The sequence below is a fragment of the Scyliorhinus torazame genome, chromosome 7, assembly GCF_047496885.1.
Source record: "Scyliorhinus torazame isolate Kashiwa2021f chromosome 7, sScyTor2.1, whole genome shotgun sequence".
Lineage (NCBI taxonomy): Eukaryota > Metazoa > Chordata > Chondrichthyes > Carcharhiniformes > Scyliorhinidae > Scyliorhinus > Scyliorhinus torazame.
The window spans coordinates 247,028,395-247,054,764 of NC_092713.1; the positions used below are offsets into that span (position 1 = coordinate 247,028,395).

At 45.4% G+C, this 26,370-nt stretch overlaps 1 protein-coding gene across 5 annotated transcripts in view; it reads right to left on the reverse strand.

Moving 5' to 3' along the window:
• LOC140426929 (protein phosphatase 3 catalytic subunit alpha-like) overlaps nt 1–26,370 on the reverse strand; it is a 603,583-nt gene that overhangs the window by 316,744 nt on the left and 260,469 nt on the right. The gene's annotated exons all lie outside the window — the stretch shown is intronic.

The window sequence follows — 26,370 nt, forward strand, 5'->3', positions numbered from 1 at the left end:
GATTTTAAACAATAATGAGTCAGAGTACAGGAGGGAGATAGTGAACCTAGTTGCATGGTGCAACGGCAGCAATCTCTTCCTCAATGTCAGCAAAACTAAGGAGCTGGTCATTGATTTCAGGAAGCAAAGTGTCGTACACACCCCTGTCTGCATCAATGGTGCCAAGGTGGAGATGGTTGACCGCTTAAAATTCCTAGGTGTACACATCACCAACCATCATGTTCTGGTCCACCCACATTGATGCTACGCCCAAGAAGGCACAATGCATATACTTCCTCAGGAAACTAAGGAAATTCGGCATGTCCACATTGGCTCTTCTCCTTTTTTTCAGCTGCACCATGGAAAGCATCCTATCTGGCTCCATCACTGCTTGGTATGGCAACTGCTCAGCACAAGACTGTAAGAAACTACAGAGAGTTGTGAACACAGCCCAGTCCATCACACAAACCCTCTTCCCATCCATTGACCCCTGTCTACATCTCCCGCTGCCTTGGGAAAGTGGGCAGCATAGTCAGAGACCCCTCCCACATGGGTTATTCTCTCTTCCAACCTCTTCCATCGGCAGAAGATACGAAAGTCTGAGAACACGCACTAACAGATTCAAAAACAGTTTCTTTCCCGCTGTTACCAGACTCCTGAATGGCCGTCCTATAGACTGAGCTGATCTCTCCACGCATCTTCTCTACTGAGTAATACTACACTCTGTATACCTCACCCAATATCTATGACTATCTATTTACATTGTGTATTTATCGTATGTCCTACATTTTTCATGTATGGAACAATCTGCCTGGATTGTACGCAGAACAATACTTTTCACTGTAACTTGTCAACGTGACAATAAATCCAAATCTAATCTAGAGCCGAATTTCTACCAGGTTTTAGCATGATCATGGCAGTGTTTTAATTTCCATTCTGATTTAAGCCAAAATCCCATCACTTGTACGCCCAGTGTACCAAGGATAATTAGAGATTTTTTAAAACATATACCCGTTGCCAGCATCAGTAGGTGGAAGTCTTTCAATTTGCAACCTGGAACCTGAAGAAACCTTTGGAAGTGTTTATGAAATAGCTTTTCAAGTGGTTTTTTTTGTTATTACCTTCACATAGCTGCATTTGCACCAGACAGCCAAAAGCCTATTAAATCACAAAGCTATTTTTGTAACCAACAAACCATTTTTGGGCCACCCACAGATATGGGATTCCAAATGGGCATTTGTTTGCAACTTGAATGGAGAAAAATGAGGAGCAGAACAGGAAGGAGGAAAGAAGACTGAGAACGGATACAGGGAGGGTGCGATGTATAATATATTATCCACCCCAAAGAATTTACAGAATATAGACTTTATAAGGATCTCATTGAGGAGCACTACGAGAAGTCTGCAACTACCAAACAGGCAACAAAAGCACTTTGCCAATGAATACAACCAAGATCATCTGCCCATAGCTGTTGAAGTGTCAACAGCACTCTATCTGCAAATACAGGTAACTGACACACCTTTTGGGCAAACTCAGTCATTCATCTATTTTGGGCATGGTGAACAGCATGATATGGAATTACTGTTTTGTCACATTGCTAGATTCTCTAGAGTACAATAGATACGCCAAGTAACATTGTAAACTCACATAATTAGTATTCAAAGTGGAAAAGAGGTGCATCTCACTGAAAGTACATCATTGAGGAAATTTTATGCAGCCTGCAAAAGTGGGAAAGTAGCGTGGGTGTTGGATGAATTAGGTGGGATGCAAAATCTCAATTTCTCATTGGCAGGTTGTGATGCAGACATAAAGTCAGTAGTGTGTTTGCGGCGGGTTCATACATGTAACACCTTTGCATTCCATGAATACTCATTATCATAAATTATTTTTAATCTTCAAGATAAAGTCAGCAGTGGATGAGAATTTCCTGGCTCCAGTTAATTTTTGTTTTAAGGTGGCATGGTCCAATTGGCTATGTGCAGTTGTGAGCAAGATCAGTGGTTTTCCATATTTAACTCAGAACCACAGCCCAGCCCCTCCCCCCCCAACCCGCCTCCCCACGCCGATAACCCCAAAGAATATATGGTCCGTGAGATGGAATGGCCAACACACATGCAGGAATCACCCAGACAAACAGTGAAATGTGACCCTGAAGGCAGGAGCCAGACTTTTTCAAATGATAAGGACCGCCAGAACTCATCTCACAGCGAGTGACCTAATGCTACTCCTGTCCAGGGCCAACACCATGTAGTAATGCTGTTCAGATCGTCGGAGGGGACAGGGGAAGCTGGGATGGTGGGTTGGATGGATGGACGGGGAGACAGGGGAGGATGTGAGCGGCTATGGGGGAGCATCACTTGGAAGGCGGGGGGGGGGGGGTAATTATGGAGACGTGAGACAGGGTGATGGAGCTGTCGGTTGCCAGGCCTCCGAGCAGGCACATCTAGAAGTGATGAGGTTGTCCCGTGTGGCGGCCCTGGGCCACATGTTAGGTGGCTAGGTGGCCTGATGTGCCAGCCCAGGCTCCACGCCCGGTTCTACCTGGCCATTCCTGGTGGCAAGGTGACACAGTGGGAAGCACTGCTGCCACACATCGCCAGAGACTCAGGTTCGAGTCCAACCTCATATAACTGTCTGTGTGGAGTTTGCACATTCTCCCAGTGTCTGCGTGGGTTTCCTCCGGGTGCTCTGGTTTCTCCAACAGTCCAAAGATGTGCGGGTTAGGTGGCTTGGCCATGCTAAATTGCCTCTAAATGTCCAAAGATTAGGTGGGATTAAGAGGTTACGGGAGATAAACTGGGATTTGGGCCTAGGTGGGGTGCAGTTTCGGAGGGTCAGTCCAGACTCGATGGGCCAAATCGCCTCCCTCTGTACTGTAGGGGTTCTATCCTCCTCATCAGATGAGGCCTGGTGTTCTTCCTCCTCTTCTAGCATGTCCCCTCTCTGCTGTGCGATGTTGTGCAGGACGCAGCAGTCCAGCACGATGTTCGAAACTCTCCTGGGCTACATTGAAGTGCCCCAACAGAGCTGTCCTGGCATCAGCAGCGCATCTTGAAAACGTAGATGCACCGCTCAATGACGCTCTTGGTTGTTGCATGTGTGTCATTATCGCCAGTCTCCGTGTCAGTCTAGCACCTCCGGACAGGTGTCATTAGCCAAGACCTCAGCAGGTAACCCTTGTCACCCAAGAGCCAAACCCTCACCTGAGGGAGAATCTCGAAGGTGCTGGGAACTAATGAATGTGCCAGGGCGTATGCATCGTGCATGCTGCCTGGATATTGGGCGCAGACGGGCATGATGCACGTGCATGATGCACAGCTGGTGGTCATATACCAACTGTACATTCAAGGAGTGGAAGCTCTCCCGATTCGTGAAGGGCACCCCCTGATGAGCTGGAGCATGTCAGTGATGGTGGAAAATGCTGCTGCCCGTGCATCCAGGTGAGCCTGGTCCAGACTGAAGTTTATATAGTCTGTTGCCCAGGTGCATAGAGAACCGTCACAGCATAGATGCACCTGTGTGCAGATGTCTGGGAGATCCCAGACAGGTCCCCGCTCGGCCCCTGCAAAGATCCAGAGGCATAAATGGTCAGGGCGGCCGTCATCTTGACGTCCACTGGGATTGGATATCTGTCTCCATAACCCCACAGTCATCTGGCACAGGTGACGCAGGGTCGTCTTGGTTAGCCGAAGCTTTTGGCATCACAGGCAGTCCGGTATTTCCTCGAAAGACAGGTGCAGATCATAGAATTATCATAGAATTTACATTGCAGAAGGAGGCCATTCGGTCCATCAAGTCTGCACCGGCCCTTGGAAAGAGCACCCTATTCAACCCCATGCCTCCTCCACCCCATCCCCTTAACCCAGTAACCCCAATTAACCTTTTTGGACATGAAGGGCAATTTCTCATGGCCAATCCAACTAACCCGCACATCTTTGGACTGTGGGAGGAAACCGGAGCACCCAGAGGAAACCCACGCACACATGGGGAGAACGTGCAGACTCCACACAGACAGTGACCCAAGCCGGGAATTAAACCTGGGACCCTGGAGCTGTGAAGCGACTGTGCTATCCACTATGCTACCGTGCTGTCCCTTTGACTCTTCCACCCTGGAAAAATGCTTCTGGCTATCAACTCTGTCCATGCCCCTCATAATTTTGTAGATTTCTAACAGGTCGTCCCTCAACCTCTGTCGGTCCAGTGAGAACAAACTGAGTTTATCCAACCTCTCCTCATAGCTAATGCCCTCCATACCAGCCAACATCTGGTAAACCTCTTCTGTACCCGATGCATACACATAGCCTGATGTGGCACCTCATTCGCACCTCCTCCTCTGCCTGTTGCTTGGCCGGCACGTAAGTCTCACTGGCTGACCCCTGCTCTTCTGGGGCAGGCTCCTCTTGTGCAGGGTCCTCCCTGAGCAGGCCCTGTGCCTCCATCCTCCGTGCATCCTCAACAGCAACCACAACCACGTAGATAGCAAGCTTTCCTGGTTGTACTCTGAAATTCATTCTCTGTGGGGGGGGGGGGGGGGGGGGGGGGGGGGGGGGGGAATACATGTTAGAAAGTTGAGTATTCCCTTGCCCATCCAAATCCAAGAGGCTACATGGTGACCCTGAGTTGCACTTACAATAATAATCTTTTTTCGTGTCACAAGTAGGCTTACATTAACACTGCAATTAAGTTACTATGAAAACCCCCTAGTCGCCTCATTCCAACACCAGTTCGGGTACACTGAGGGAGCATTCAGAATGTCAGAATGTCCAATTCACCTAACAGCACGTCTTTCGGACTCGCGGGAGGAAACCAGAGCACCCGGAGGAAACCCACACAGACAGGTGGAACAAAGAACAAAGAAAAGTACAGCACAGGAACACACCCTTCAGCCCTCCAAGCCTGTGCCGACCATGCTGCCCGTCTTAACTAAAATCTTCTGCACTTTCGGGGTCCGTATCCCCTCAGAATGTGCAGACACCACACAGACAGTGACCCAAGGCGGGAATCGAAGTCGGGTCCCTGGCGCTGTGAAGCAAAGTGCTAACCAATGTGCGACCGTGCACTTCAGCTCCACCCTCCATATGTCCCACTCCAAACCCACCTCTACCTCTCAGCCATTCACTGATACGTTGCCTTCCACAGTGCACCCCTGTCCCTATCAGAGAGTCGCACAGGGGTGCCTCTTTCCTTACCATCAACAGGGATACCGGTGGCTCCACAATCCATGTCAGCGATAGCCTCTGCGATCCCTGTCTTGTTTCTCCTGTGGGATCTACTGTGGATATCCTCATTGGGTGGGCTGTGTGTTATCTCACCAGCTGGGTTGCACCTGGTTGTGTGGTGGAGAGGGTCACAGTGTGCCACCAATCGCCTCCATGCTTAGAGGCTTGTGTGTGGGCAGATTCTACAGCTGGGGGGAGACGTGTGTCAGAATGTCCAATTCACCTAACAGCACGTCTGTGCGACTCTCTGATAGGGACAGGGGTGCACTGTGGAAGGCAACGTATCAGTGAATGGCTGAGGGGTAGAGGTGGGTTTGGAGTGGGACATATGGAGGGTGGAGCTGAAGTGCACGGTCGCACATTGGTTAGCACTTTGCTTCACAGCGCCAGGGACCCGACTTCGATTCCTGCCTTGGGTCACTGACTGTGTGGTGTCTGCACATTCTGAGGGGATACGGACCCCGGAAGTGCAGAAGATTTTAGTTTAGACGGACAGCATGGTCGGCACAGGCTTGGAGGGCTGAAGGGTGTGTTCCTGTGCTGTACTTTTCTTTGTTCTTTGTTCCACCTGTCTGTGTGGGTTTCCTCCGGGTGCTCTGGTTTCCTCCCGCGAGTCCGAAAGACGTGCTGTTAGGTGAATTGGACATTCTGACATTCTGAATGCTCCCTCAGTGTACCCGAACTGGTGTTGGAATGAGGCGACTAGGGGGTTTTCATAGTAACTTAATTGCAGTGTTAATGTAAGCCTACTTGTGACACGAAAAAAGATTATTATTGTAAGTGCAACTCAGGGTCACCATGTAGCCTCTTGGATTTGGATGGGCAAGGGAATACTCAACTTTCTAACATGTATTCTCCCCCCCCCCCACAGAGAATGAATTTCAGAGTACAACCAGGAAAGCTTGCTGTTTACCTGGTTGTGGCTGCTGTTGAGGATGCACGGAGACTGGAGGCACAGGGCCTGCTCAGGGAGGACCCTGCTGGGAGTATAGCTGTGGTGTGATGTGGATCCTGGGTGTGACATACAAGTTATGACAACCTGTCCGTGGGAAGATTGGATGGGAACAGGGGCACAGTGGTCAGGCAGGGCTTGGAGACAGCTGGTGGTCCCTGGTGAGAATTCTGCCCTGAGAGGAGCAATGCGCCAGGGAGGGTGCCAAAGGCCATCGTGCATGTGTCCTTTGTTTGAGGTGAGTTCTCCTATTCCCCTGCTTCCCTTGCAGTGGGGCTGTGTTTCTGATGAGTGCAGTGAAGAGTGCCAGCACCTGGTGGGCCACTGATTGAGCTTGACCACGCCCATCCTGTTGATGGGTCAGCTTGAGTCTGAGGGTTTCCAGAGGGGTGGCCTGGATGAGCTCCCAAATGATTAGAGGCTCTGTGAACATTTACAGGACACAGTAAGCAGTCAGCCAAGTGAGCAGACAGGGGCCAATAACTTTTATCAAATAGGTGCGTTTAAAACAAGTATTGCAGCAATGGCAGTCTGAGCCAGGCCACACCGAACCAAAGGGGGACACCCCGAAAACACAGACCTGTCACCAAATTGCTCCCCGCTACTCCCCCCAGCCCTGGCAGCCACCCCTCAGCAAGTGATACAATTTTGAAACGTTTTTCAAACTTTGCTTACCTTCTCTCTCCCCCTCACAGCCCAGTCCCGTTTGTAAATACCTGTAGTAAGTTTGGCCCACCTGACTTCAGCCTTAGAGGGGCGGAATATTGCAGAGGCCTGGAGCATAGCGGGTCAAACGTGCAAATAACATTCAAATGAATACAAATGCCGGTTTTGCATGCTGCCGCTGGCGGGGGTCATACCTCGTTATTGCCACCAGCGAGGGACCGGAGGATGCCGTTTGAATCAGTGCCAGGCGCAAGCCTTGATTTTGGTCGGACGCCCGATTCTCTGCCCGATTGCGGTTTGTGGCGTCGCAAGGCGGAGAATTCCGCCCAGTATCTACATGTGATGGGGAAATGGTTAGAGGAAAAAAATGTACCGGCCACACGGTCATAACTCCCTCCTTGAATTTCATACCCAAGTACAGGTGGTGGTGATCGACTTGAAACCGTGTGCTTTAAATGATATTCTGGTATATTCTGAATAATTATGTTGAATTTGCTCCCTCAAACAGCTTGCCAACCGAAATTGTAAAATTACACGTGAAAATATTTCTGCAAATATTTCCAGAATACCCCTACCCAATTGTGAGCCGGCAGTGGGGAGTGGTGGATAGGGAGTGCAATAGTTGTGGGTGATCTCTTTCAACATCTCCCTCCCTTTTCCATGGCACTCTACTGAGATGTAAATGTGCAACCTTTCCCCCTTTTACCCTCTCCCTGTCTAAGGCCTAAATACTGCTTCCAGGTACACTGTTTCAAGTACTTGTACTGGGGTTGTGTTCTGTGATATAACCGTTGTAATGACGTAGACAGAACATATAGTTGTTTAACTATAAAGATGATTTATTGACAAGCAGGTGGAAAAGATAACTGATGAACTATAATACAGACGATGGCTACTAAATGAATTCAGTGAATTCTCCTGGAGCCACTCTGAGTGCAACTATCTTCTTGTACGACTTACTACTAACTGGCTGGTGTCCTAAGTCACGCGATAGATCTCTGATGCCACCTGCTGGTCGGAAGGCATACTGATAACTAAGTGCACTGATAGACAACTATATACATTAATGTGTACATGTATATCACCACAATACTTCTTTCAATTTAACATCCTGTATTTCCTGCTCACAGTGCACTCTGCTCCACACTGGGGAGATCGAGTGAGGATTGGGTGAAGGCTTTGGGGAGCATCTCCTTGCAGTATGTAAGCATGATCCTGGGCTTCATTTTCATTCTCCACTGTGCTCCTGCTCTGACCTTTGCACCCTTGGCCTCCTGAAGTAATGAAATGAAGCTCAACACAAGCTTGAATAACAGCTCATCTCTTTATTAGACACTTCTAGACTCAACAATGAGTTTCAGATTTCAACTATTTCAGAACTTGACCTCTGTCACCATTTTCTTTGCTGGTATTCACATCCCCTCTGGACACATCTTTTGTTGGTTTCTCAACTTGTCCCATTACACTTGCTTTGGCCTTGCACCATGAGCCCTTTCATAACTTAATCTGTCCTGCTTCTATCCTAACACAGACCAACCCTTTAGTTTGGTTTCTTCCTCTCTCCTCCTCGCCTTTCCTATATCTCTAACTTTTCTTAGTTCAGATAAAAGGCCATTAACCTGTTTAACTGTTTCTCTCTCCACAGTTGCTGCCAAATCTGCAGGGCAATCCAAGGAATAAGATCAGATTGACATCCTACTGCCTGCCTGTTAAAGCATTAAACTGATGTGTATATTTTGAAACTATTTCTAACTTTAAATACAGAATTAGGTATCAGATATGTCACTACCAAGTGGTCACCTATACCCTACACAAATGCTCCCACCAAAATTATACTTTCAATGACAAGTAAAGGCTCCTTGATCCTTTTCTCAGTAAACATTTAGGAATTGGCATGAATGTATCAAGGAAATGGATATCCCAATCTTATTAGAAATTCAATTGGCCCAATTTTTGGTTGTGGGCTTTTTGCCTCGATTTTTGGGTTCAGAATGTAACCACACCCATTCAGATCAAAGTGGCTAAGACACAAAATTGATTTACCCACTGTGGTGATCCACTGTAATTGGAGATGTAAGGTAGGACCTGCATTGCAGGTTCGCCGGTAGCTCCTGCCGGCTGGCTCTGCCCAGGGAGAACTGTATAAATATGCATGACCTCCAGTGCCCCGCCATTTCGCCAGCTACAGCAGGAGTCCTCGCATCTGACTGTAATAAAGCCACAGTTGTACCCAACTTTAGTCTTTGTGCAATTGATCGTGCATCAATTTATTACAGTCAGATTTTCCACAGAATGGATATCCGAATTAAGCCCGATCGCCTGCAGCTGGATCCGCACTCGCCCGACGCCAGGAAAGACTTTACTCACTGGCAGCATGTTTCGAGGCTTACATCAACGCGGCGGACCCCGCACCAACGGAGGCTCAGAAGATAAACGTCCTGTACTCTAGACTGAGCTCCAGTGTGTTCCCGTTGATCAAAGACGCCACGACTTACACAAAAGCGATGGAACTCCTCAAAGAACACTACACACAGAAGGCGAAACACCCACCTCATGTGAAGCATTACAGCTGGAGTCAGGGCATCCAACTCTAGCCTGCTCTTCACATTGCTGCCTGCGTGGTCTGCACACAGCAGATGGCACCAGCAATGTTTTTTCCCCCATTGTGTGGTACAGACAGCCTGCTTTTTCTTAAAAGGCAGGCTGCCTCTTAAAGGAAAGATATAAGGAAAAGATTGCCAGAGTGGAAATATCTGAAAAAATTGAACTCCAGGACAGGCAGAAGGATCCAGACTGATGGGTGCGGCACTGGAGGTATTAGTGCTGCAGATGGCAGAAGGAGAGATGCCGTGGACCGATATACTATTATGGACCACTCTCGGAAAGGAGAAGAAGGAATTGGTCAGGAAGGTCAACCCCTGCAATCTCCAGCATATATACCACAAATACTCCCAAGTGCTTTCAGACATTTCCAGTGGAAGAGGTTCAATACATTTTACTGTCCTGCCATCAGGGTGTCCGGTCCCTCAAATAACATAATTGCAGAGCTCATCTTGCTTCCCCAGACTTTTCATTTTTTTAAAAAACAGTAGATACCCAGGTGTTACCAGGGCATCATTGTCCAATTTTGGTACCTGGCAGCATAAAGCAGGATGGGCTGTGTGATGTCAGGATAGCACATTTTCACATTTTCTATTGGGGAGGGGGGGGGGGGTTAGTTACTGGGGATGCAGGTGCATGCACCCATCTCAATGATGGATGCCACACAGGTAGCTAGCAATTCAATTTCTCACACATTATTTTAGCTATTTGTGAGCCTGTGGTGTGCACAAATTGGTTGACACATAAGTTTACATAATAGTAATTCAAGGTTGTCTCCCTGGTTGTATTGCACTTTGAGATGTCCTGAGGATATGCTGACAACTCACGTAAATTATAGTTCTTTTTACAAAGGATCAGATCTGCACTTTAACAGTGACCGGGTGAGTAGGACAGGCCAAATCAGACTATTAGATGTTACTTTTCACGAAACTAAGTTACTAACCCACCACCTGTCATTACAGCAACATATACATACTGAGGGACAGTTTAGAGGAAATTATAACGTTGGGTAGTACATGTGTGTGTGTGCGTGTGGGGGAGGGGGGGTACGGCACGGCATTGGAGCTGATGGTGTGGAGGCGGTGGAACTGTTACATTCACTACTTTCATGCATTAAATATCATGCAATTGAAACGGTCTAAAAATAGCACAAGACCAGAAGGACTCTGAGTCAATAACAATTTTTAGCCATTGAATTTTGACAAGTTTAGGAACTTCAAAATGACACTGCTCATTCTCTTTCTTGTCCCACTCTTTCTATTGATTACAAATTTCTAGTAACTCATTGTTGTTGGTTATTGAGATTAATCATTTACACCCACTTTAGTTCATGATTTTAAAAATCAAACACAAAATGCCTTCTGTTTCTAATAACCATATCATCAACTATACACACATATTTCTCACTTTCATTTTGCCATGTGATAGCAATTTCCATACAGTTATTTGTTCTCCATTATTTGTAACAATTGTACTTAGAATGTTTTGATAGACTATATTGCCCTGCAAAATCAGTCACGTTTGAGTCTAAGCATAGTTGTCTGGATAATCAGCTGAAAGGAGATACAACTGTTCAGAGTTTGTATTTATGAGGTTACATTTGTTATATCACCACATGATTTTCCATCACTGCCTACGCTTGGTATTTGCCTACTGCCTTCCATCCCAGCACTCTTTCATTCAAATCACATGAAGGTCTCTTTTCATCATGACTCATGCATTCCCTTTGAAATCACATCTGCAGGATAGACTTCCCTCACAAGGTGACCTCCTGTTCCTGCGCTGTTCAAATACCATTAGAAAAAAATGACAACATTTGATATTTCCCAACGATGGCTACATCTAAAACAAATGAAGGAGATCAATCCGTGTAGGCTGCTGGAGGTTAACTTAATTACCAATACACATATTTAACTCAATAAGCACTGACAAGCTTGTACTACCACCAATGCACTGTTTAGGAAAGCCTGCTGTCAAGCACATGAACTGCCCACCAAACGCACAATTAATATTTTGCCACTACAAAGTGGATGGAGAGAGATTAGCTTGCAGATTAATGACAGCCATCTGATTCATTAGAAAAACAGGCACGGAAATACATTGTTTACATATTAAAGCAAATTTCAAAGAACAAATGTAGTATTATGAAAATGTTTGGAACATTGAAATTCAGAACAAATTGATTCATCATTAATTATATTAATGTTGTAATTAATGTGCAAGCTCGAGGACACAATGCCCTTTGGAAAAAGTTAATCACAACAATTGTACAATCAGATCATCATTGGTCAGTTTATTCTGTTGGTTTCTCTTGATAACATATGGAAATATGCACATTATATGACTAAATTAAAACAAAATTGGTCATCATTAAAATAACTACTGTACTTGTTCATCATTAAGACTAGATTCTATTTTGCCACATCTGTAACTTAGGCAAATGGCACATTCTGACTCCACTATTCAATTAGAATTACACAGAATTTACAATTCAAAAACAGGTCATTGAGCCCAAATAGTCCATGCTGGCATTTATGCTCTACTGCTACCTCCTCCCCATCCTTCTTCATCTAACCCTATTAGCATAACTCTTTACTCCTTTATCCCGCATATGCTTACCTAAATTCCCTCAAGTACATTCATACTATTCACCTGAACCAGACTCTGCAATAGCAAGTTTTGCATTCGCATTGCTCCGTAAATAAATTTCTTCTAAATTCCCTATTTGATTTCTTGATGACTTTCGTACATTGCTGACCTCTAACTTTGCTTTTCTCAACAGCTTTCAGCCAGGTGGCAGGATACCTGCCACCCCCACAAAATCCACCCTTCTGTTTTTAGTGAGTCAAAAATGTTCTTCAACATGTCAGTGTATGGCAACATTTATTGAAAGAATATGGTCTTCCTAATTCTTTCTCTCCTTTTTTGCCTCAATGAAGAAACAGCATTACTGGAGGGTGGGAGTAAGGTTATACATTTGCTTTTTATTATTTTTTCATGTTTGTTCATAGATGTGGGCAATGCTGTACTTAGTGTCCGGTTCTCATCACTCTGAGGCGATGATGGTGAACCTCCTAGTTTAAATGCTGCAGTGGGTGTTGATACTGACCTCATGATGATGTGAGGTGGGGAATTCAAGGATTTGACCAGACCTCAGTAAAGGAATGGCCCTATTTGTTGATTAATTGATATTTGTCACATGTACCGAAGTACAGTGAAATGTATTTTTCTGCAGCCAAGGGAACGTACACAGTACGTACATAGTAGACAAAAGAATAATCAACAGAGTACATTGACAAATGGCACATTAACAAATAGTGATTGGCTACAGTGCAGAACAAGTCCATGAGAAGATGATGAGATTCTTGGAGGGTTACAAGATTTTCTCATGATTTTGCTGCTCCAGCCCGTTTTTCATTCAGTGGTCTTGGCGAGCAGGTGCTTTTGAAGCAAGCTTGGGGAGTTACTGAAGTGCATTCTGGACATGGTGCATACTACATCTATAGTACACTTGTGGAGGAAGGAGGGGATTTTCAGTTCAGTGTTAAGGATATTAGTCAAATAAAATGCTTTGTCTTTGGTGGTGTCAAACATCCTGAGTATTGTTTTGGCTGTGCCTATCTGGGCAAGTGGCAATTATTCCATCACACTTCTGATTTGAGCCTTGTAGATACTGAAGAGACTTTGAGGGGTCAATTATCACAGAGTATTTCTTTCCTGCTCTTGGGGCCACAGTGCTAATATGGCTATTCCAGTTAAGCTTTTGTTCAAATGTCATCTGTGAAATGCGGATGGTGAGAACTTGATAATGAGGTTTCAGGAGAAATTGCAGTGGTTTTCGCTTGTTGGAGATGGTCATTACCTTGGACTTATGTGACATGAATGGCACTTGTCAACCCATGCTTAGATACTGTAGAAGCTCTTGTGGTACTGGGGACAGGCTACAGGGGGTGAAAAAGACATATAGGCCGAAAACAGGAACTACCAAATAAGGCCCTGGCCGGAATCGATATTGGCTGCCTGTCGGACCACACAAGTCAGCACAGAAACCCTTTAGAACCAAACAGAATTTATGATCACCCAATTACAATATTTATCAAATTAACACAAAAGGACAAAAGATCATGATATGAAAATGTGAGTAACTTCCAGACAGTAAAGATCAACTTTGCAACAGGAAGAACGATAAACAGAGGTCATCACACTCCATAATTGGAGGACAATAGATCTTGATTAAACCACCATGGTTAAATAGGGGTACCTATTTATTTATATTTATATTAATGGGTTTTCAGGCCAGGTGTGTGTGTGTATCATGCGTCAGCACTAGCATACCTGGATAAAAGAAGGGACATCAAAACACATTGTCAGTGACAAAATGGAAACCTGGGAGCAACCATCGCAGAAGAGGGACCCTGAGAGCTGTCAGCTCAGAGAACAAAACATCCACGCCAGCTCCTTCACTAGCATGGGTAATATCTAGATCTCAGTTGTGTGTCTGAGTCGTCTCTGTATTATATTCTCATAAATTGCGATAAGCGAGCTCATCTGAATTAGAGTTGTATTGAATTCAGCTATCTTTATTTTGTCTGTCTAAGCTGATCGAGCAGGGTCTCGGTCAACATTTGGTTGAGTGGTTGCCTTAAAGCCACAGTAGGGTTAGAACCCCTTATAAAAACCTTATTTAGACAGTATGGAGCATTTCAGACATTGAGTCAGGTAGTCAGGGAGTGCCTAATTCCAGAGGTTGAATCAGGGCTGGTTTAGCTCACTGGGCTAAATCGTTGGCTTTTAAAGCAGACCAAGGCAGGCCAGCAGCACGGTTCAATTCCTATACCAGCCTCCCCGAACAGGTGCCGGAATGTGGCGACTAGGGCCTTTTCACAGTAACTTCATTGAAGCCTACTCGTGACAATAAGCGATTTTCATTTCATTTTCATTTCATTTCATTTCAGGTAGTCAGAGATTACCTAAGCAGCAAGGATTGGGACACAAAAAGCAAGAGTCTGTGATCCAAAGAAGTCAGAATTGAAGTGGATTAGTCATTAGGCTCGACTCGGATGCACAGAGAAAAGGAATATAGTGAGGAAGACGGGCGATAAGGGTTTGATAGCGAGGTTTGGTTAAGTGACTACCTACCCCCTGCGTGCAGCCCACCAAGGAACAAAACCACCAGACCCCCCCAACCGGTCACCTCTCGTGTCTATTGACGAAGTCCAGGAAAAGGGGGTTTGGTACTCAGAGAGTGCCGAAAGCAAGTGTCTGGGAACCAAATAAATTTTGGAATAGGGAAAGGATAAAGGGTATTCGAACCACTTTGTGGAAGGTAGCCAGTGACAAAAGGCTCCTGGAAACTGCTGCTTCACAGCTCCAAGGAATCCGGGTTTGAGTCCTGCTTGTGTCACTGTCTGTGCAGAGTCTGCACGTTCTCCCGTGTCTGCCTCCAGGTGCTCCGGTTTCCTCCCACAAGTCCTGAAAGATGCGCTTGTTAGGTGAACTGGACATTTTGAATTCTCCCTCAGTGTACCCGAACAGGTGCCGGAATGTGACGACTAGGATATTTTCACAGTAACTTCATTGCAGTGTTAATGTCAGCCTACTTGTGACACTGATAAAGATGATTAGATTATTATAATAGTAGTTTTGCAAGAAGCCAGTGTGGAAATTGGTGCTCCGGGTGTACTTTAATAAATAAAAGCAAGGGTGAGAAATAGAGAGAGAGGTTAGAGTCTCCACTCTCAACCCAAAAGGGTATGACATGCACTTTTGGGGACCCAAGAGACAGATAAAGATGACGGAGATAGAGACTGGGGAGATATAGCTTTTGAGTTTGGTAAAGCTAAATTAACAATTTGGAAAAGAGCTTAAATTACTGCGTTCTGAATGCAATATTTGAAACAAAACGTCTGATTCAGAGAAATGATTGGTTTTATTGAATGTAAGGTTAAAAGGTATTTTGCAGACTTTAATCAATTCATTAATAAAACAACTTATTTTTTTAACAAGTGCTGTCTGTGTTACAGTATCGGTGTGATTTTCCCTTGTCTGAATCTACGACTAGTGCTTGCAGAGTCAACCCTCAGTGGCCTGGTTCTGTTAGTTGCTTTTAAAATTTCTTTTTTAATGTGTGCATTTAGTTACATTTTGAATTAACTTGAGTGAGGGGAAGGATAAGCCATGATAAAATGATAGAGGTGTTGTTAAAGTAATTGCTTTGTTCTAGCGGGAGAGTGGTTGATTCTGGGGCAATGGAATATGATGCTTTACATTTTGGTTTAACTTCAAAAGCCCCCGAGCTGTTGCTGTGGAAGAGTGTTAAACTTTTTTATATAATTCTTGAGAATTTAAAGTTTTCTTGAGTTTAATTACAGTTTTGAAGAATGAAGACTACGGTCTTAAAACATTTCCTTTGGTCTCTTTGAATGGTCTCAGTTAAATGAAAGCAAAACGTTGAGGTATGTGTGAATGGAAGCTTCCATGAATGAATGTGTGAGAGAATTTAGTAAAAGATTTGTGCGGATTTTCTTTGTGTTGCTAGCTTCAATGTTTATTTTCACCAAATTGTGAGTTTGCAATACTAATTTCAATGTTGAGTTTAAAATTAAATGGGAATTGTGAGCTGAATTAAAAGTGTAATTTGAAATAAAGGGCACGATCGAACCAAATGCGAACTCTGTCCCATAGCGAGCATGTTTAGACACGAGGGGCGGGACTCTCCGCCCCCCCACAACGGGTCGGAGAATCGCCGGGGGCTGGCGTGAATCCCGCCCCTGCCGTGGCCCAAAGTCTCCGCCACCAGAGATTCGGCGGGGGCGGGAATCGCGCCGCGCTGGTCGGCGGGCCCACCCCCGCCGATTCTCCTGCGAGCGATGGGCCGAAGACCCGCTGCTGGAATGCCTGTCCCGCCAGCGTGGATTAAACCACCTTTTGAACGGCGGGACAAGGCAGCGCGGGCGGGCTCCGGGGTCCTGGGGGGGGCGCGGGACGATCTGGCCCCGGTGGTGCCCCCACGATGGCCTGGCCGACGATCGGGGCCCACCGATCCGCGGGCAGGCCTGTGCCATGGGGGCACTCTTTTTCTTCCGTCTTTGCCATGGTCTTCACTATGGCGGAGGCGGAAGAGACACCCTTCCCTGCGCATGCGCGGGGATGACGTCAGCAGCTGCTGACGCTCCCGCGCATGCACGGAACCGCGTCGCCTGGCGAAGACCTTTCGGCCCCGGCTGGTGTGGCGCCAAGGCCTTTCCCACCAGCCGGTGGAGCGGAAACCTAGCCCCTCAAGGTGAGGGTTTGGCCCCTAAAGATGCGGAACATGCAGCCAAGGCCGCACTTAATCCTGTTTCCTGCAGAAGAGCCCTGCTCGCCGAAACTCTTCAGTTCAGGGAGAGATTGGCATCCCTATCTCTGGACCCCGGGAAGTGACCCCTGAACAACCCCAAAGTCCCAACTAACCTATAAGGGGGTCATTAGCCCCCCCCCCACCTCCACCCCACATCTCACCTCATGCTCACAGGAAACCACGGAGTCCAAACACCACCACACAAAAAATGCCAGCTTGGCACCTTGACAGTGTCAGCCTGGCACCCTGGCAGTGCCACCTGCGCACATTGGCAGTGTCAGGCTAGCACCCAGGTAGCACTGCTATGGTGTCAGGCTGACACTGCCAGGGTGCCAGGCTGGCAGTGCCAGGGTGCCAGGCTGGCAGTACCAGGGTGCCAGCCTGGCACCAACAATGTCAGTATGCCACCCTGCCCAGAGGTCAAGCACCTGGGGTTCTCGGATTCCTTGGGAGACCCCACGGGTGTCATTCCATCTGATCCCCATTTGTGGGAACCAGTACTGAATGGCGCTCCTCCGAGGTCTCCAAGGTGAAGGAAATAGATCCCAGTGCCTCGGTTGCCTCAGGTAACTGCATATTAGAGTGAGATTAGCAGTCTCTCTCTAATATGCAGATTTGCCAAAAAGTCATCCCACCCACAATAGGCGGGTGTCACATCACGACGTCTCGCGAGATTGCATTAGATCTCGCGCGGCGGTGGGTGTCAGAGTGGCAAAGTGGTTAGCACTGCTGGCTTAGGACGCCGAGGACCCGAGGTCGATCCTGGTTCTGGGTCACTGTCCATGTGGAGTTTGCACATTCTCCCCCTGTCTGTATGGGCCTTACCCCACAACCTAAAGATGTGAAGTGCAGGGGGATTGGCCACACGAAAAGAAATTGGGCTGGATTCTCCGTAGCCCGACACTGCAATTGGGATCGGCGATTTGGCGGAGAATAGATTCCAACGCCGGTTTTGGGGCAGGCGCCAGTTTGACGCCGCCCTGCGATGCTCCAGCCCCTCCAAACCGGCTTCATTAGGAAGCGTGCTGCGCGCGGTGAAAGGCCGTTGCAGCGTCATCAGCCGCCCACCCGCAATGCTCCGCCCCCAATAGGCCAAGTTCCCGACGGCACGGGCCAAGTGTGGTCTCAACGGTCGGGAACCTGGCGTGCCGGCTGCTGACAGTGTCCAGGGCCGCCACACCCGTCCGGGATTTGTGCCACTGGCCGGGGGGCTTCTGCTAGGTCTGGGGGAGTGGTGGGGGGCGGACAGGGGGTGGGCTGTGGGATCGGGGTGGGCAGGTTAGTGTTCGAGCACGGCCGCCACCATCTTTTCCAGCGTGACCGGAGCAGGCCGCCAGCACTGCGCATGCGCGGCCTGGGACCCGGCCATTCTCCGCGCAATCTGCGGGTGGTTCACGCAGCGTCAGTGCTAGCTTCTCACCGGTACTGAAATCGGTGAGGGGTTCGCGCCGATTTTCCTGTTGTGAACCACCTGTGGATTCTCCATTGGCATCAGCAGTTAGCCGCTGGAATGGAGAATTCTGCCCACTGTCTCTTAATTGGATTTTTTTTCTTCTTCAAATCACACGAGGCGTGGCAAGCTGGGTAGATCCGGGGAGCGGGGTCTCCTGGCGTTTACCGGCCACATAAAAATAAATTGGAATTTGGAAATGCTGAGTTTCAACTTAGAATAATCCTGGGTACTCTTAGCTCACATTGGATCTAATTTGGATTTTGAGGACAGTGGGCGTGAAAAACCGGCTGCGTCCCCCTAGATCCATAGGGTGGACGCAGGTTCCAGGAGAGGCCTCCTCTGGGATTCCTGACATCTCGTGAGATCGAACCAGATCTCGCAAGACATTGCGATCTGGATCCTGCCCACAATTGGCGGGATCCAGTCTCGCACAGTTCAGTAAGTTTAAAAACCACTTTAGTCGTGCTCACGCCAGATCTAATGGCCACTGGGCATCTATTGGCCTCGCCGAGGACACCCCAGTCAGGCGCCATTAAGTACTGGTCCGTACACAAGGAGGAACAGGAATAGGCCACCTGGCCCCTCGAGGCTCCTCTGCCATTAATAAGATCATGGCTGATCTTTTTGTGGACTCAGCTCCACTTACCCACTCGCTCACAATAACCCTTAATTCCTTTACTGCTCAAAAATCCATTTATCTTTGCCTTAAAAACATTCAACGAAGTAGCATCAACTGCTTCACTGGGTGGAAAATTCCACAGATTGACAACCCTTTGGGTGAAGAAGTTCCTCCTCAACTCAGTCCTAAATCTGCTCCCTTTTATTTTGAGGCTATGCCCCCTAGTTCTAGTTTCGCCCGCCAGTGAAAACAACCTCCCTGTTTCGCTCTCATCTATTCACTTCATTATTTTATATGTTTCTATAAGATCCCCCCTCATTCTTCTAAATTCCAATGAGTATAGTCCCAGTCTACTTAGTCTCTCTTCATAAGGCAATCCTTTCAACTCCGGAATCAACCTAGTGAATCGCCTCTGCACCTCCTCCAGCACCAGTAAATCCTTTCTCAAGTAAGGAGACCAAAACTGTACACAGTACTCCAGGTGTGGCTCCACCCTTCACAGCTGCAACATAACCTCACTGCTTTTAAACCCCATCCTTCTCACAATGAAGGACAAAATTCCACTTGCTTTCTTAATTACCTGCTGCACCTGCAAACCAACTTTTTGCAATTCATGCACAAGGTTACCTAGGTCCCTTTGCACAACTGCATGCGGCAAATTTTTACTATTTAAATAATAGCCAATTTTGCTGTTATGCCTTCCAAAATGGATGACCTCACATTTACCAACATTGTACTCCATCTGCCAGACCCTTGCCCACTCACTTAAACTATCGATATCCCTCTGCAGACTTTCAGTGTCCTCTGCACACTTTGCTCTCTCACTCATCTTAGTGTTATCTGTGAACGTTGACACATTACACTTGGTCCTCAACTCTAAATCATCTATGTAAATTGTAAAAAATTGCGGTCTCAACACTGATCCCTGAGGCACACCACTAGCCACTGATTGCCAACATGAAAATCACCCATTTATTCACAGTCTTTGCTTTCTGTTAGTTAACCAATCCTCTATTCATGTTAATACATTACCCGTAAAGCTGTGAACCTTTATCTTATTCAGCAGCCTTTTGTGCAGCACCTTTTCAAATGCCTTCTGGAAATCCAGATACACCATATCCACCGGTTCCCTGTTGTCGACTGCGCTTATAATGTCTTCAAAGAATTCCACCAAATTAGTTAAACGTGACCTGCCTTTCATGAATTTATGATGTAATAATAATAATCGTTATTGTCACAAGTAGGCTTACATTAACACTGCAATGAAGTTACTGTGGAAAGCCCCTAGTCACCATGTTCCGGCGCCTGTTCGGCTCCACGGAGGGAGAATTCAGAATGTCCAAATTACCTAACAACACGTCTTCCGCTCTTCTGGGAGGAAACCGGAGCACCCGGAGGAAACCCATACAGACACAGGTAGAATATGCAGACACTGCACAGACAGTGACCCATGTCGGGAATCAAACCTTGGACCCTGGTGCTATGAAGCAACAGTGCGAACCACTGTGCTACCGGACCATTTCTATCCAGATGTCTTGCTATTTCTTCCTTGATGATAGCTTCAAGCAATTTCCCCACTACAGAAGTTAAGCTAACTGGCCTATAGTTACCTGCCTTTTGTCTACCCCCAACAGTGACATCACATTTGCTGTTTTCCAATCTGCCGGAACTGCCCCAGAGTCCAGCAAATTTTATTAAATTATCACATGCACATTTGCTATTTCCTCTGTCACCTCTTTTAGTACTCTGGGATGAAAAAAAATGAAAATGAAAATCGCTTAATGTCACGAGTAGGCTTCAATGAAGTTACTGTGAAAAGCCCCTAGTCACCACATTCCGGCGCCTGTTCAGGAAGGCTGGTACGGGAATTGAACCGTGCTGCTGGCCTGCCTTGGAAGCCAACGATTTAGCCCAGTGAGCTAAACCAGCATTCCATCAGGGCCAGGAGACCTGTCTACTTTTAGCCCCATTAGCTTGCCCAACACAAACACCTTAGTGATACAGATTTTTTTAGGTCCTCACCTGCCATAGCCTCCTTGCTATCAATTATTGGCATGTTATTTATGTCTACCACTGTGAAGACCAACATAAAATACCTGTTCAATGCCTTGACCATTTCCTATTATTAAATCCCCCTTCTCATCCTCTAAAGGACCAATGTTTATCTTAGCCACTCGTTTTCATTTTATATATTTGTTGAAACCTTTGCTATCTGTTTTTATATTCTCAGCTAGATTATCCTCATAATCTATTTTACTTTTCTTTATACCATTTTTCATGGCTTTAAAAATTTCCCAATCCTCTAGCTTCCCACTAATCTTTGCCACTTTGTATGCATTTCCTTCAATTTGATAGCCTCCTTTATTTCCTTAGATATCCCTTTTCCTACAGTCCTTCCTTTTCACAGGTATATACTTCTGCTGAGCACTGTGAAAAAATTGCTTTGAAAGTCCTCCACTGTTCCTCACCATGAAGTCTTTACTCCCAGGCTACCTTAGCTAAACTCCTCCCTCATCCCATTGTAGTCTCCTTTGTTTAAGCACAAGACACTGGTGTTGGATTTTGGTTTCTCACACTCCATCTATATTTTGAATTTAACCTTACTGTGATTGTTCCTTCCGAGAGGATCCCTAACTATGAGATCATTCATTATTCCGGTCTCATCACACTGGACCAGATCTAGGATACACAAATGGGAACCAGGTGGAATAGTACCTGGGGGTTCTCCTAAACGATCAGAGGCCACCGGATGGTTGGCGTCCGGGCATGGTGACGACCTGGCACTGCTGGGTTCACCCGGGTACCTTGGCACTACCAGCCTGGCACCGTGGTATTTTACCCATGCCTGGGTCGGACACAGTGTGCCCTGCCCATGTGAGGTGGGGTGCTGGGGGGGACTCGATGACCCCCTTATAGGTGAGTTGGGGCATTAGGTAGGTCTGGGGGTGCGTTGGGGAGTCAAGAGCTCACCAGAGTTCCTTAGTGCAGGAAATGAGTGTGACCTCAGTTGGGGGGGGGGGGGGGTTGATAGTGGGGTCATCCCACCCAGAATAGACTCTATTTTCCTTTAGTTAGATCATGCCTGGTGTTCTTTGTTTAAGAAGACTATCTGCTCCCTCCTTTGTTAAGTGGCAGTGTACATTCAAAAATCTTTGCCCTGTTTTTGTCCAACGGATAGATTTCACTTTTTTCTGTTTAAATTCATTACACATCTAGTTTGCTGATTGTGAATTTTTTATACAGTGGAGATTATGAATCTTAATTTTCTTTTAAATTGACAGATACATCCAAACCAAATTAACTCATTTGGCATCAAGCCGAATGTATTTTTGTGCTTTTGTTTTAAAATAGATGGATCATTAATCACAGACTTGAATCAAGCAGCCTCAAGACTTCAAGATTGTTTAGCACAACATAGTGTTAATTGGGGACCTAAGGCTTTGCCTTTTGTGGTAAAGATTAAGTTATTCAGACTTAGCTGTTGCCCTTTGAATTTAAGTGTTTGTGATTGGTTACACTTATCTTCCATACCAATTATTAGTCTGATAATTAGACTCTTCTCTTAAAACTAACCTGCCTGGATATAATTACGCTTGATATTTAATTGATTAAATAAATTGAGTGCATGGAAAATAGCAAATCATATAAAAGAGGAAGTTACCCAAAGTTTTAAGGCGATAATAAACAAATCTTTAATTTTTGACAAATAAAGGGTAATAGGAGTTAGTCTGTCTGGGTTTTTTAAGTTTCTGAACCTTTCTGTTGTTTGAAAAGAGTTAAATCAAATATATTCTCAGTTTATGATATCACGATTTGAATCTGGGGTGTTTTATAAAAGTACTATTTGTTTTTGTGTGTGTTATCCATACTGAGTAAATGTTAACTCAAATAATGCATACGTGAACATATAAAATTGGTTGGTTTAATTCTATGTAGTTAAATGCTAGTCAGTTAGAACTTAATGACTTTCTGTGAAAGGCTAAGGGATGTTGTGTGTTCATAAGTGAGGTGATCTGTAGATGAGGAGATAATGGGCGGGATTCTCCGATTGCCGATGCTGAAATCGGGTTCGGCGATCGGCTGGAGAATCTGTTTTTACGCTGAAATCTGGTACGCCGCCATTTTGCAGATGCTCCTGAGTCACCTGAGGCCCGCCCCCGATGCTCCGCCCTCGATGGGCCGACTTTTGTGAACTTGGCATAGGACTGCAGACTGTGTCAAACGCCATGACATTCGCAGGGGCAGGGGGGGAGCCTTTTGTCTGGCGGGGGGGGGGGGGGCTTCCGGCGGGAATTGGACATTCTGAATTCTCCCTCTGTGTACCAGAATAGACGCTGGAATGTGGCGACTAGGGGCATTTTCACAGTAACTTCATTGCAGTGTTAATGTCAGCCTACTTGTAAATAAAGATTATTTTATTAAAAGATTAGAAGTCGAGTAGAGCCTTACGAAAAGATTAAAGGAAAACTGCAAGATTACAAAGAGAGCTACCGAACAGAAATAAAGTTGCCTGACCAATTGAGGAAATTGGAATAGAAGTTAAAAAGGGTCCACAAAATATATGTTCAGGTCGAACAAGAAGCTTAGGAGATTGATAATTAAATCAAGCAGATAAAGGAAACTACTTGGTGGGATGAAATTTGGGATTGGGGCTCTATTGTAGAATACACCCTTCGATATTTTTGCTGGTGTTCTTGTTACAATGATTATTTTTAAAACATGGAAGAAGCAAATGGATGATAAATTAAATGCAGAATCAGCAATGAGACACAGGGATTGGCTTCTAAATATGTGAATATGTAATTTAACAAGCTTTTAGTAGCTGTAACCAAATATGTAATTGAATGAGCTTTGAATAACTGTAACCGAATATGTAGTTGAATAAGCTTTGAATCCAAATATGTAATTGAATAAACTCTGAATATTGTGAAAAAAAAGTATATAGCTTGGACTAATTCAGGGAAATAGGGTTGCCTCGTGATCACATGCATTTACACCAAGAGATCAAAGGAGGGAATTGGGGGCAGGCCGACATGAGGGACCAAGACATATAGGCTAAAAACAGGAACTACTAAATAAGGCCCTGGCCAGAATCGATATTGGCCGTCTGCCAGACCTTTCAAGTCAGCACAGAACTTATGATCGCAAAATGGAACTTTATGATCACCCACTAACAGTATTTATCACATTATAGCAAAAGGACAAAAAGATCAAGCTACCAATATGTAACTAATTTGAGACAGAACAGAAGAGATGAACTTTGCAGCAGAAAAAACAATGAACAAAGATTCCATCAGACTCCATAATTGGCTAATATCTGGTCAGACATGAGTGTTTCTGAGGACAATGGATCTTGATTGAATCACCCTGGTTAAACAGGCGTACCCTGTTTATTTCTATTAATGAGTTTAAGGTTTGACGAGACAACAGAACTCAGCCCAGGTGTGAGTGTATCATGCATGACTCAGCACTCGTAGAACCTGGTAAAAGAAGGACATCGGAACACGTAGTCAGCAACCATTGCAGAGAGGGACCTGGTGCTGTCGGCTCAAAGGTGACGGCCACATGGGTTATTGCAGCCAAGCCAGCGCTTTCACTAGCGCGGGTAATATCGAGATCTCAGTAGTGGGCTTGAGACGTGTCTATATATATTCTCAGAACTCGCTGACTAAGCCAATTGAGCCAGATCACAGTCAACACCCTGCTGTAGACTGTTACATGATTAGATGTACCATCAGAGAATATCCCTGATATTTATAGAGTGATCACAGCACCAAAAGAGACAATTTGGTCCATTATTTCCATGTTAACTCTCAGTAAGAGCAAATCAGCTGCTTCCACTCCCTTGCCCTGCAACCTTTTTCCTTTCAAGTGCCTATCCAGTTCCCTTTTGAAAACTGCAATTGAATCTGGCTCCTTCACAGTCTCAGGTGGTGCATGCCAGATTTGAACCAAATGCTGCATGAAATGACTTTTGTTCACTTCACCTGCGGTTCATTTGCCATTTACCGTAAATTTATAAAAGCAAATTATTTAAATTTATGTTCTCTGATTATCAACCCACCTGTCATTGAGAACAGTTTCTCCCTGTGTATTATGTCAAGGCCTGTCATTATTTTCAACACCATTATCAAATCCCCTCTCAATGTTTTCGGTTCTAAGGAAAACAACGGTAGCTTCTCCAAACTTGTCCGTTTTGGAAGGAAGAATAAAAAGGAAGCATATTATTTAAATGGTGAGAAATTGCAGGGCTCTGAGGTGCAGAGGGTTCTGGGTGTTCAAATGCACGAATCACAAAAGTTTAATATACAGATACAGAAGTATTTAGGAAAAACAATAGAATTTTATTGTTTATTGCAGGGGAAATTGAACACAAAAGTAGGGAGGTTATACTTAAGTTCGAAAGGACATTGGTGAGACCACATCTGGAGTATTGTGTGCAATATTGGTCTCTTTATTTAAGGAAGGATGTAAATGCATTGGAAGCAGAATTACTAGATTTCTACCTGGAATGGGCAGCTAGTCTTATAAGGAAAGGTTGGACAGGTTAGGCTTGTATCTGCTGGAGTTTAGAAGAGCATACAAGATCCTGAGGGGTCTTGACAGGACGGATGTGTAAAGAAAGCTTCCTCTTGTGGGAGAATCTAGAACTAGGGGGGCCACTGTTTAAAAATAAGTGTTCACCAATTTAGGACATAGATGAGGAGAAAATCTCTTTTCGCAGGGGGCAAAACACTACTTCAAAAGGCGGTGGAAGCAGGGTCTTTGAACATTTTTTAAGACAGAGCTAAATAAATTCTTGATAAGCAAGGGAGCGACAGGTTATCGGGGGTAGGTGAAAATGTGAAGTTGAGATCCGTCATATACCTTATTGAATGGCAGAGCCAGCTCAAGGAGCTCAGTGGCCTACTCCTGTTCCTAGTTCGTACGTTCTTAATCCTAATCCATCCACTAAAGTCCCTCATCCCTGGAAGCGTTGTCTTGAATATTTTCTACATCCTCTTTGATGCCTTCACATCCTTCCTAAAATGTGATGCCCAGAATTGGACATAATACTCAGAAGCTAAACCAATGTTTTATAAAGGTTCATTGTAATATCCTTGTTTTCGTACTGCATGTATCTATGCTTTGTTTCTGCGGAGCAGGCTACAGAGTGCTTTTAAGCAAATGTGTTTACATGTTTCCATATTCTTATTTATTTGATTTTATTGGTTCAAGGAATGAAACTTGCCTTAATAAGCTAAGCTTAAAGAGTGAAGCCATGTGTACGTGGGATAACTATAAAAACTGCAATACGCCCTCAGCTTTGCACATTTTTCTTCATGGTGGCCTCTTGTTATGCATAATCTTGAAAGATTTTTTAAATATTCTATCAGTACTGATATTTACTCCAGTGTGCACTTGGATGTTTAAAAAAATTTAGACAATGATAATTCCCTCAAATTGCAGGGTAGATCGTATAGAAATTTCAATGAAGATCATTACAGAATTTATGCCGTCTTAAGCTTACTACATTTGCTCAGAAACCAGCACAAATAAAGT